Here is a 10,145-nt window from a genome sequence, read left to right on the forward strand (position 1 = left end):
GCTGGAGTGGGATGCCGTAAACACAGGTAAGAGCAAGACACAGGGGCGGACAAAGTGAATTATTTTCACACGCCTAGACTTGAACGGAGCAGTATATACCGCACGCACTGGAGATAAGCGAGCGTTGGGCGTCACTTTACTCCTGTGTTTATGAAAACTTGTGATAAAGCTAGCCCAGCTATGCGCTATTAAACGAAACATCACATGTTTTGTCTCCTGGCCTTGCTTGTCTCTGCTAGGTCCCGTCTCACAGTCAGCTGGTTAGTTCACGCGCGTACTATTTATTTTCTTTATTTGATATTTTCAATACTTTATTTTCAACGGTGCACCAGTAAAAATACGTTTATTTGTACTTTCAATGCGGAATCTAACCATATAATTTAAAAATATTTTTTCGTGGGCAAAGGCATCTTAATGAAGAAAAATCTAAATTCCTCTATTTCCATAAAAAGTAAGAAAAACTGTTTACATGTCAATATAAACTTTAATTTCTCAGCATCAAAATAAACCATGATTTTGATCATTGGGTGAAAGGGTTTCGGAGCCACAACAGTTTAAAGTTGCTAATTTTGTGAAAATACGATAGATTAAAATATTTTTAATTTAAACACTATGAAGTTCTCATGCCTCAAACTTTGCACAAAGCATTGTATCATAGTTGTCAACGGACAGAAAAAGTTTCATTGTATTTAAAAAATGCAAGGTCAATTTTCTCTATATTTCGGTCGATTTGAGATGGAATAGCCCATACATTAAATTTGAACACTATTTATTTAGGCCTACAGGACTGTCTTCAATTGAATACCTCTTTAATAACTGTACTCGATTTTTTTTGTTATGTAGCCCTATACATCTGTCAATTCAGTCTACGTATTTGGAAATTAAAAGTTTATCACATTAGTATATACACTGAACTTTTGTAAACTTTGTGTTTACAGCACATGTTTATGAATCATTTGTTTTTAATTTGTTGTTTGTATTTCTTTATGTTGGTGTACTTATAATTGGGGATAACTTCCTGTAAGGACCCTCAATAAAGAAATAAAAAATTAATTTATACATAGTAAATAATCTAGATATTTGCACTTACGGTAGTCTGTAATGTATGTAATAATTTTAATCGTTCTTCCCCCTCGATATCTCTGTATGTTTGTTCATTGTATGTTGAATAATGTCGCTGTATGCTGCTTTTCTTACTAATCGTATGTTGTCCACATATTAAGCACTGTATTATCTCCTTCCTGTTCCTTGCATAGGAACTGCAGTGCTCATTCGACCTGGAACTTATACGATCTCTTCGCTGGTGCATGATCAATGCCAACTGTACACTGTACACCCCTCACTGAAGCTCGTATTCGTAGCTGGCGCGCTCTGCGTGCTCCAGTAGCGCAAGCGTTCTCGTAGCGCATATACGCTCTGATTGACATCACTGAATTAGGCCATTCCCATGTTACGAAATGGCAACATATAAAAAAGAATAACCACTAGGATCTCCACCGTCTAAAATGATTTTTTTTGGCAACGGCCGCTAGATGGAAGTACTGCTGCAAGCTATTTTCACAGTCTGTCTAGTACATGGACATCATTTTATTTTTACTAACATTTTTAATATTAACCTGGCTATACCTTTGGAGAACCGGAAACACACGACTGTAGTTCGATGATACTGGCGTAAAACACAAACAAATCACTCTACTAGGTATAGGAGGGAAGAAAAGTAGTTCATCCATTTACGTGGTTGGCGAGTTGCTAAAGCGCTGGCCTTCTATGCCCAAGGTTGCGGGTTCGATCCCGGGCCAGGTCGATGGCATTTAAGTGTGCTTAAATGCGACAGGCTCATGTCAGTAGATTTACTGGCATGTAAAAGAACTCCTGCGGCACAAAATTCCGGCACATCCGGCGACGCTGATATAACCTCTGCAGTTGCGAGCGTCGTTAAATAAAACATAACATTCCATTTACGTAAACTAGGAAATATCGCGATTTTGAGTTCGATAATTTTCATTAGGTTTTTGTTTAATCAAAATACGGTACTGTATTAAGAATAAAGGCTGGTTCACAATAAACCGGAAACGAGAATCGGAACGAAAACGAAAACGGTAAAATTGTTAAAATGTGTACATTTAAATGTGAGCATTCACAATTAACGAAAAGCTTCCCGGAGCCCGGGATCGGGAACGGAGAGTTGGCCAAGTTTCAACTTTGGCGTTCACGTTTCCGATCACAGCCCACTAGATTCATTCTATTGCCATCTAAAAGAGCTATTTTGTCGTCATATATTTTGTAGCAAGAAGATCGTGACATAACCTATGCATTATTTTGTTCTGTGCTGTGCATCATGGAGCAAGTTTTATTTGATGAGATTCTAATATTGAGTGTTGAGAAAAATCCTCACGTTTACGATAAGCCTCGTATAAATATGAAAAAATGAAGGAGAACACGTGGCTTTCAATAGCTGCATCTTTGAACACCGATCGTAAGCGAATCATATTTTATTACTGTATTGGTTGTATTACACACTGCATATTCATGCTTCAATTCAATAACTACTGTTGTGTTTATTTTTGTTCTATTACAAATGTTTCTTCTCTAATTATTTTACGTTATGGTAGACTTAAAATAGGTTGTGATAATAAAGATGCATTGGCACATGTATAGTACCGTTGAAATTTTGAAGTTGGTTAACCTGTGTTTATGTTGGCTGCCTTGTACTCATGAGAGAACGCCATTGGTCAATTATACACAAATAACATCAGAATGCGTAATATCGACTTTACATATCGTTATTGACATACATATCGATATGCATAGTCGTCTACGTTCTCGGTTTATTGTGAATCAAAAATTTTCATATTCACGTTCTCTGCTTCTCGTTTTCACTCTGGTTCTCTTTCCCGGTTTATTGTGAACCAGCCTTAAGTGTTTTTACTCACGAACTGAGTTATCCATGCGAACGTATTCATTATGCAGTGTATATTATACTGTCTGCAGCACATTAGCGTACAATATAGAGAAAGAAATTAAATTGAAAAATAATCATAATATGAATATTTAAACACATTTTTTAAAATGGTGGCCGTTCATTTCGATACAGGCGTCAGTTCTTTTGTGCACATTATCGCACTATAGACTATTGCATCTAATTCCAATTACCAGTTTCGTCCCTCGTACTAGTAACTCATGTTGAAATAATTCTGTACCTACTCTATAAAAGAGTACCTTACGTACTTAAATTCAATCTTCACTTCTGCCCGACCCGCACAGATAAAATTACTCAGACATGCTATCTACTGTCTGTCCAAGTGGTTATGCCGCAGGACCGTAGAAAGAGGGGAAATCACGTGACAGTTAATTACTTAACGAGGCTCTTTTATTTAAGTTATTTTAAACAGTTGTATAACATTACGTAAACGTCCAATTCCTAACAGAAATTAATGTTTTTTTTGAAAAGAGCTAAGACAGCCTAGCTTTTACAGAGGGGGGGGGAGCAGAAGTAGGTGGGGGAAATCGGGATGCGACGTAGGAAAACGGACAGTACCTGTGCTAAAATATGATTCAATATTGAAAGCTCTTTCGTCACTGGAAAACGCGAACATATTTCTGAAACGTACTATAATCACTAACTCAGTGCTGCTTACTATATGCGGCCTTGATTCTGCGTGGAGACTGTTGAACTTCATCAGTACAGGGACATCATTTTATTTTTACTAACATTTTTAATATTAACCTGTCTATACCTTTAGAGAACCGGAAACACCGCTTGCTCCCCCCTCCAAGACTGGATTTCGATGATACTGGCGTAAAACACAAATCACTCTACTAGGTATAGGAAGAAAGAAAAGTAGTTCATCCAATTACGTAAACTAGGAAATATCGCGATTTTGAGTTTGATAATTTTCATTAGGTTTTTCTTTAATCAAAGTACAGTACTGTATTAAGAATAAGTGTTTTTACTCACGAAGTGAGTTATCCATGCGAACGTATTCATTATGCAGTGTATATTATACTGTCTACAGCACATTAGCGTACAATATAGAGAAAGAAGTTAAATTGAAAAATAATCATAATATGAATATTTAAACACAATTTTGAAAATGGTGGCCGTTCATTTCGATACAGGCTTCAGTTCTTTTGTGCATATTATCGCACTATAGACTATTGCATCTAATTCCAATTGCCAGTTTCGTCCTTCGTACTAGTAACTCATGTTGAAATAATTCTGTACCTACTCTACGTACTGTAAATTCAATCTTCACTTCTGCCCGACCCAAAAATATAAAATTACTCAGACATGCTATCTACTGTCCGTCCAAGTGGTTATGCCGCAGGTTTGTAGAAAGGGAGGAAATCACGTGACAGTTAATTACTTAACGAGGCCCTTTTATTTAAGTTAAATTAAACAGCTGTATAATATTACGAAAACGCCCAATTCCTAAGAGAAATTAATGTTTTCAGAAAAGAGCTAAGACAGCCCAGCTATTACAGAGGGGCGAGCAGAAGCAGGTGGGGGAAATCGTGATGCGACGTAGGCAAACGGACAGTACCCGTGTGAAAATATGATTCAATATTGAAAGCTCTTTCGTCACTGGAAAACGCGAACATATTTCTGGAACGTACTATACTCAGTAAGTTACTGACAGTAACTCAGTACTGCTTATTATCTGCGGTCTTGGTTCTGTGTGGAGTTGGAACTTACTTAGTAGAAGGGGTGGGAGTGAAGTACATTAAAAAACTCAGGTACAATAAAAATTTAGGTAAAAATAAAATGATGTCCCTGTATATACAGTCACGAAGCTTGAGTTGTGAGGGTACTAGGAACAATAGACTGTGCCGGTACTATTTCGCATTGTCCGTGATGAGGCGATAGTAGCGATCCTAGTGGTTAGCAACTATCTATGGATGCATATTTACTACGTATTGAGCTTCGTGACTGTATATACTAGACTGTGCTATTACTCCATGTAATTCCATCAACGTAGCTTCTTTTGCAGTCGCTAGATGACAGGATAATGAAACTGATAAAAGTTGGCTTGAAAATGCATTAAGCTGATCAATGTTATACAGGGCGGGCCATAAATCACCGTACCCTTAGATATATACAATGTAATGTACTGTAGAATTACTAAACCTGGTGGCAAGAGGATGTGGCAACACTGAAAGACAGTTGATAACGATGAACAAAACATTTGGTAGCAGTGACAATAACAGTTGAATAACGATAGTGGAATTGTGAGCAAGATGGCAGTAATTATTCGCTTGAAGAGCGGTTGGTTGCGAATGTTTGGGTCCACGAAAGACAACACACGGGGCATACAATGCAACAAATGACACAGTTTGAAAGGAACGCAGCGTCAAAGATAGTACCCGAAGTGGTGTAGTATTATATGACAGGTTAGGTTAGGTTTGATTAGGTGTGTATTATGTGACAAGTTAGGTTAAACGATGAAAGAGTAATGGGACGGAGAAAAATTCTCTCCGGCGCCGGGATTTGAACCCGGGTTTTCAGCTCTACGTGCTGATGCTTTATCCACTAAGCCACACCGGATACCTATCCCGGCGTCGGACAGAATCGTCTCAGTTTAAGTTCCAAATCTTGCAGAGGGCGGCCACTAGATGGAACCCAAGAGTTGGAACTTAAACTGAGACGATTCTGTCCGACGCCGGGGTGGGTATCCGGTGTGGCTTAGTGGCTAAAGCATCAGCACGTAGAGCTGAAAACCCGGGTTCAAATCCCGGCGCCGGAGAGAATTTTTCTCTGTTCCATTACTCTTTCATCGTATGATGACGCAGAATATCTGCATGGAAATATCATATGTACTTCGGTACATTAAAATAATATATATGATATGCGTAAATCACATCGTGATTTAAGACGGCGCTTATTCCGTCGGATCCCGGCCAACTAGTCACTCATAACAGTGTACCTCAGCACATATGTGGACTTCAGTCCTACGTTCATAGACATCTATGACGTAGTGCAGTGCGGCCACTAGAGGGAACCCAAGAGTTGGAACTTAAACTGAGACGATTCTGTCCGACGCCGGGGTGGGTATCCGGTGTGGCTTAGTGGCTAAAGCATCAGCACGTAAAGCTGAAAACCCGGGTTCAAATCCGGCGCCGGAGAGAATTTTTCTCTGTTCCATTACTCTTTCATCGTATGATGACGCAGAATATCTGCATGGAAATATCATGTACTTCTGTACATTAGGTGTGTAGTATTATTACTATGTTGGCGACACTGAAACCCACTGTCACATTAAGGAAATATGGCCGTATTCTTCGTTCACGCACGACGATTTTCGTATATAAGTAAGGTACATTTTTATCATACAGCTCTCCCAGTGATCAAATCAACTTCTAATAATTAATCAATAGACCTACTATAAATCCAAGGCATTTTCAAGGTATTTTGGCAAGTTCCTATAGTGGCCGGGACATAAGTAGCCTTCACCTATTCGTTTTCTTGTGCTATGTATTTGATTGTGTGTTGTGGGTTTTCTGTATATTTTTTATGTGTGTGTGTAAACTTTTGTTATTGTGATGTCTAGAAAATTTATCGATTTGTTGCTTTCAATTTCTAATGTGTAGTGTAGATTTGGGTGTAGCCTATTTTGTTTATGTGTTGATGTAGGTTTTGAATCTGTCTTTTGTTTTCTTTGTATAATAGTATTAGTATGTCGTCTGCGTATTTGTTGTTGTCTTTGTTTAGTACACATGTTTATTCTCTGTGTTGTGTAGGAATATTTCTGCTAGTATGCTGGAAATGGGTGATCCCATGGCAATTTTATTGTTAATAAATCTACTGGTACCAATGTCAATACTAATACTGCAAACGTCTTTCCGCAACAAAGGGCCAAGGTAATAGAACATCAATAATACGTACGTATACTGATAAGCTAACTGCCTAAGCTTGGCTATGAAATAATTACCGGTACGTTACAATTCAATTAATTTCCGATAAATACAATTCTGTATGTCGGAGGTAATATGCATAAAATTATAGTAGGACTATGATATTAAATTTTACAGGAGAATTAAATGAAAGTGCTCTTTAACACGAAACCTTATGTTATAACAGGCTAACTCGCTTATTATTACCGGTACGCGTAGAAGTTAGTGCTTTGTACCACTGAAAAGAGAGCGAAAACTAAAATACAAAAATATACAAAAACTACAATTTCATAAAAAATGAACATAATGCCCTTTACCTTCGGTATAAAGAATGAAGAATATAAGAAGGTCAACTATTTGTCAAGTATTTCAATTTTGTAATTAATATTTTTAACGAATAAATACTCACTAAATATGAGGTTATGATTGCACAGGTCAAATGTACAGATATGCATTTTATATTCTTTGTACACAATTTAATTTTGTGTTTTACATACCTTCAAACCCCGGTAGACGCACTGACGTTCACGAAATAGTTACGGCACAAAATAATTAACTGTTACAACTTAGCTAAGCTTCCGCCACGACAATCTTCGTCCATCGTACACCGTTGAGAATTTGAATCGACGATTTGTGACCCAGAATGATACCTTTATCAGCGAAGATGATTGGTCGATTGTCTTTTGTTTTATCATGTATCCGCGTAATTCATGTTTATGGATGGTCACGATTAAACAGCTGTTTTTGTATTGATATGCATCAAACAAGGATTTCAATTGAGCAAAGTTACTATTCATAAATGTGGACATATTATAAATGATAATGTACATATTAAATGTGTTATAAATAAACAATGTAAGATATTCTCAAACAAACTAGTATTGTTTAATAAATCCCCCACTTCTTGCCACATACACTTTTGCTTGGACGGCCTTATTTTTATTTCAAACTCGAATCATAGACAATATGTTTAGAAATATAATGAATAAGAAATTCATCTTCAGACATTGAGAAATTACAGATTGATTCGTGTTTTGCCGTAATAAGCCTATTTCTACATTGAATGTGCAGATTCAGAGCGTTCTTCAATATAGATGGCTCTGGCAGATTACATGACTTTAATCCATGGCTTTCCATAAATAATCGATAGGTTCTCTACGATAATATGATCCGGCAAATTTGCACCGAACGCAATCCCCGGATGTTCTTCGCCTCGTCCAGCTATTTCTGTTGGCGATGATGACTAAAGAAATCACATAAGTTTACATTAAATTTAACGTATAAAAAACTAAACGGACGTCGCTAGCGGTTATGTTACTTCCTTGGATTAACTGTGTCTAGACTTCAACTAGAGATAGTTCGGTTCCAGCATCCACAATATGCCCTTCGAAATCAATCAATCATAAAATTAATAGTAGTAGTAGTAGTAGTAGTAGTAATAATAATAATAATAATAATAATACAAACAATTATAGTAATAACAATAATAAATCCATGGCGCTACAGTCCATGAAGGGCCAAGACCGACCAGCCGGCTGCTGGCCTCACGTCCACATGCCGAAGCAGAGGTGGACCAGAATGGAGGTATCGTGTGGTTAGCACGATGATCTCCCCAGCCACTATAGCTGGTTTGCGGAACAGGATTTTTGCTACCTATCGTAGCTCCCCAAGTGCATCACGATGCTGGGTGGGCACCGGTCCCATAAACTGGCCGAAATTTCATGAGAAAATTTCTTCCTTCACGAGGACTCGAATCAGCGCGCATTCCGTAACGCGAGTCCTAGGCAGGATGCCTTAGACCACGACGCCACGGCGCGGGACATTAAGTAGTAGTAATAATAATAATAATAATAATAATAATAATAATAATAATGGTAATTATACAATTATAGTAATAACAATAATAAATCCATGGCGCTACAGCCCATGCTGGCCTCACGTCCACATGCCGAAGCAGAGGTGGACGATCATCCAACCACAATGGAGGTATCGTGTGGTTAGCACGATGATCTCCCCAGCCGTTATAGCTGGTCTGCGAAACCGTATTTTCGCTACCTATCATAGCTCCCCAAGTGCATCACGATGCTGGGTGGGCACCGGTCCCATACACTGGCAGAAATTTCATGAGAAAATTTCTTCCTTCAGCGAATCAGCGCGCATTCCGTAACGCGAGTCCTAAGCAGGATGCCTTAGACCACGACGCTACGGTGCGGTACATTAAGTAATAATAATAATAATAATAATAATAATAATAATAATAATAATAATCAAAATAACAATAATACTACTCATAATATTAAATAATAATAATAAATAGCAATAATAATATTAAGTAATAATATCATAATAAAGGAACTGGCCACCCTACCCCATTATCTCCTGGCCTAGTTGCTTCATAAGTGGTGCCTTGCTGGTATCACTTCTGAGGTTCAGACCTGTCTTTGGACAGTGTCAGAATACACTTTTTGGGGTGACTGGCGAGGTGAAAAATTGCATAATTATTCTGTTAAAAAATCATGCATCGAAATTGCTTCCTTACAGAGTTACATGCCACCAAATTGAACATAATTCCTGGTAGAGATGAATCCTTCTGCCTACAGCGGCAATTTCCAGAGGGTGGCATTTTCTCTATCTCTTTTTCTTCCTTTTTTACAATAAAATTTGTTTTAAAACACTAGTTAGTAAATCTTTTCTGAAGTTTGTTCTTGAACACCTTGTGAAAGTCGGATATTGTTTTGTCGCGGTCGCGGCGAGAGTAAAAGGAAAGTGTGAAGCTGCATAATTATACTGTAATACCGGTATCACGTTATAAAACTACGAAACTGCTTAAATTTAACTGCTTGTATAAACAAGAATGCATTGTTGAAAATCAAATTAGGTGTGTGTTTATTAGCTATTCATCACTATGGATAGTAACCACAACTCTCAGTTACATTTCCAATATAATTATATCATCAATCACTTTCGAGCATGTGCACTACCGTATGTAATTCTGTAAGTAATCGATACGTTCGCTGAAATATGCTCTGGCAATTGTTTTGAAGGCAATCCCCGATGTTCTTCGCCTCGTCCAGCTATTTCTATTTGCGATGATAGCTGTAAAGAAACGAAGTCCATTATTTTTAACATAAAGAACACTTAATGGAGATTGCCAGTGGTGTACTGGTACTGGTATGCTTGGCGAAGATCAGTGTAGTGGAACCATAGCTTTAGAGCTCATTTTATATCCTCATTTTGATACCCATCCAGTGGTG

At 37.8% G+C, this 10,145-nt stretch overlaps 1 protein-coding gene across 1 annotated transcript in view; it reads right to left on the reverse strand.

The window, feature by feature from the left end:
• LOC138700997 (gastrula zinc finger protein XlCGF26.1-like) overlaps positions 1-7,514 on the reverse strand; it is a 194,247-nt gene extending 186,733 nt beyond the window's left edge. The window contains exon 1 of the mRNA XM_069827467.1: positions 7,389-7,514. The gene's annotated coding sequence lies outside the window, so the exon portion shown is untranslated. The remainder of the gene's footprint in view (positions 1-7,388) is intronic.
• Between the last annotated feature and the right edge of the window lie 2,631 nt (positions 7,515-10,145).

Source organism: Periplaneta americana, chromosome 6 (assembly GCF_040183065.1).
Source record: "Periplaneta americana isolate PAMFEO1 chromosome 6, P.americana_PAMFEO1_priV1, whole genome shotgun sequence".
NCBI lineage: Eukaryota > Metazoa > Arthropoda > Insecta > Blattodea > Blattidae > Periplaneta > Periplaneta americana.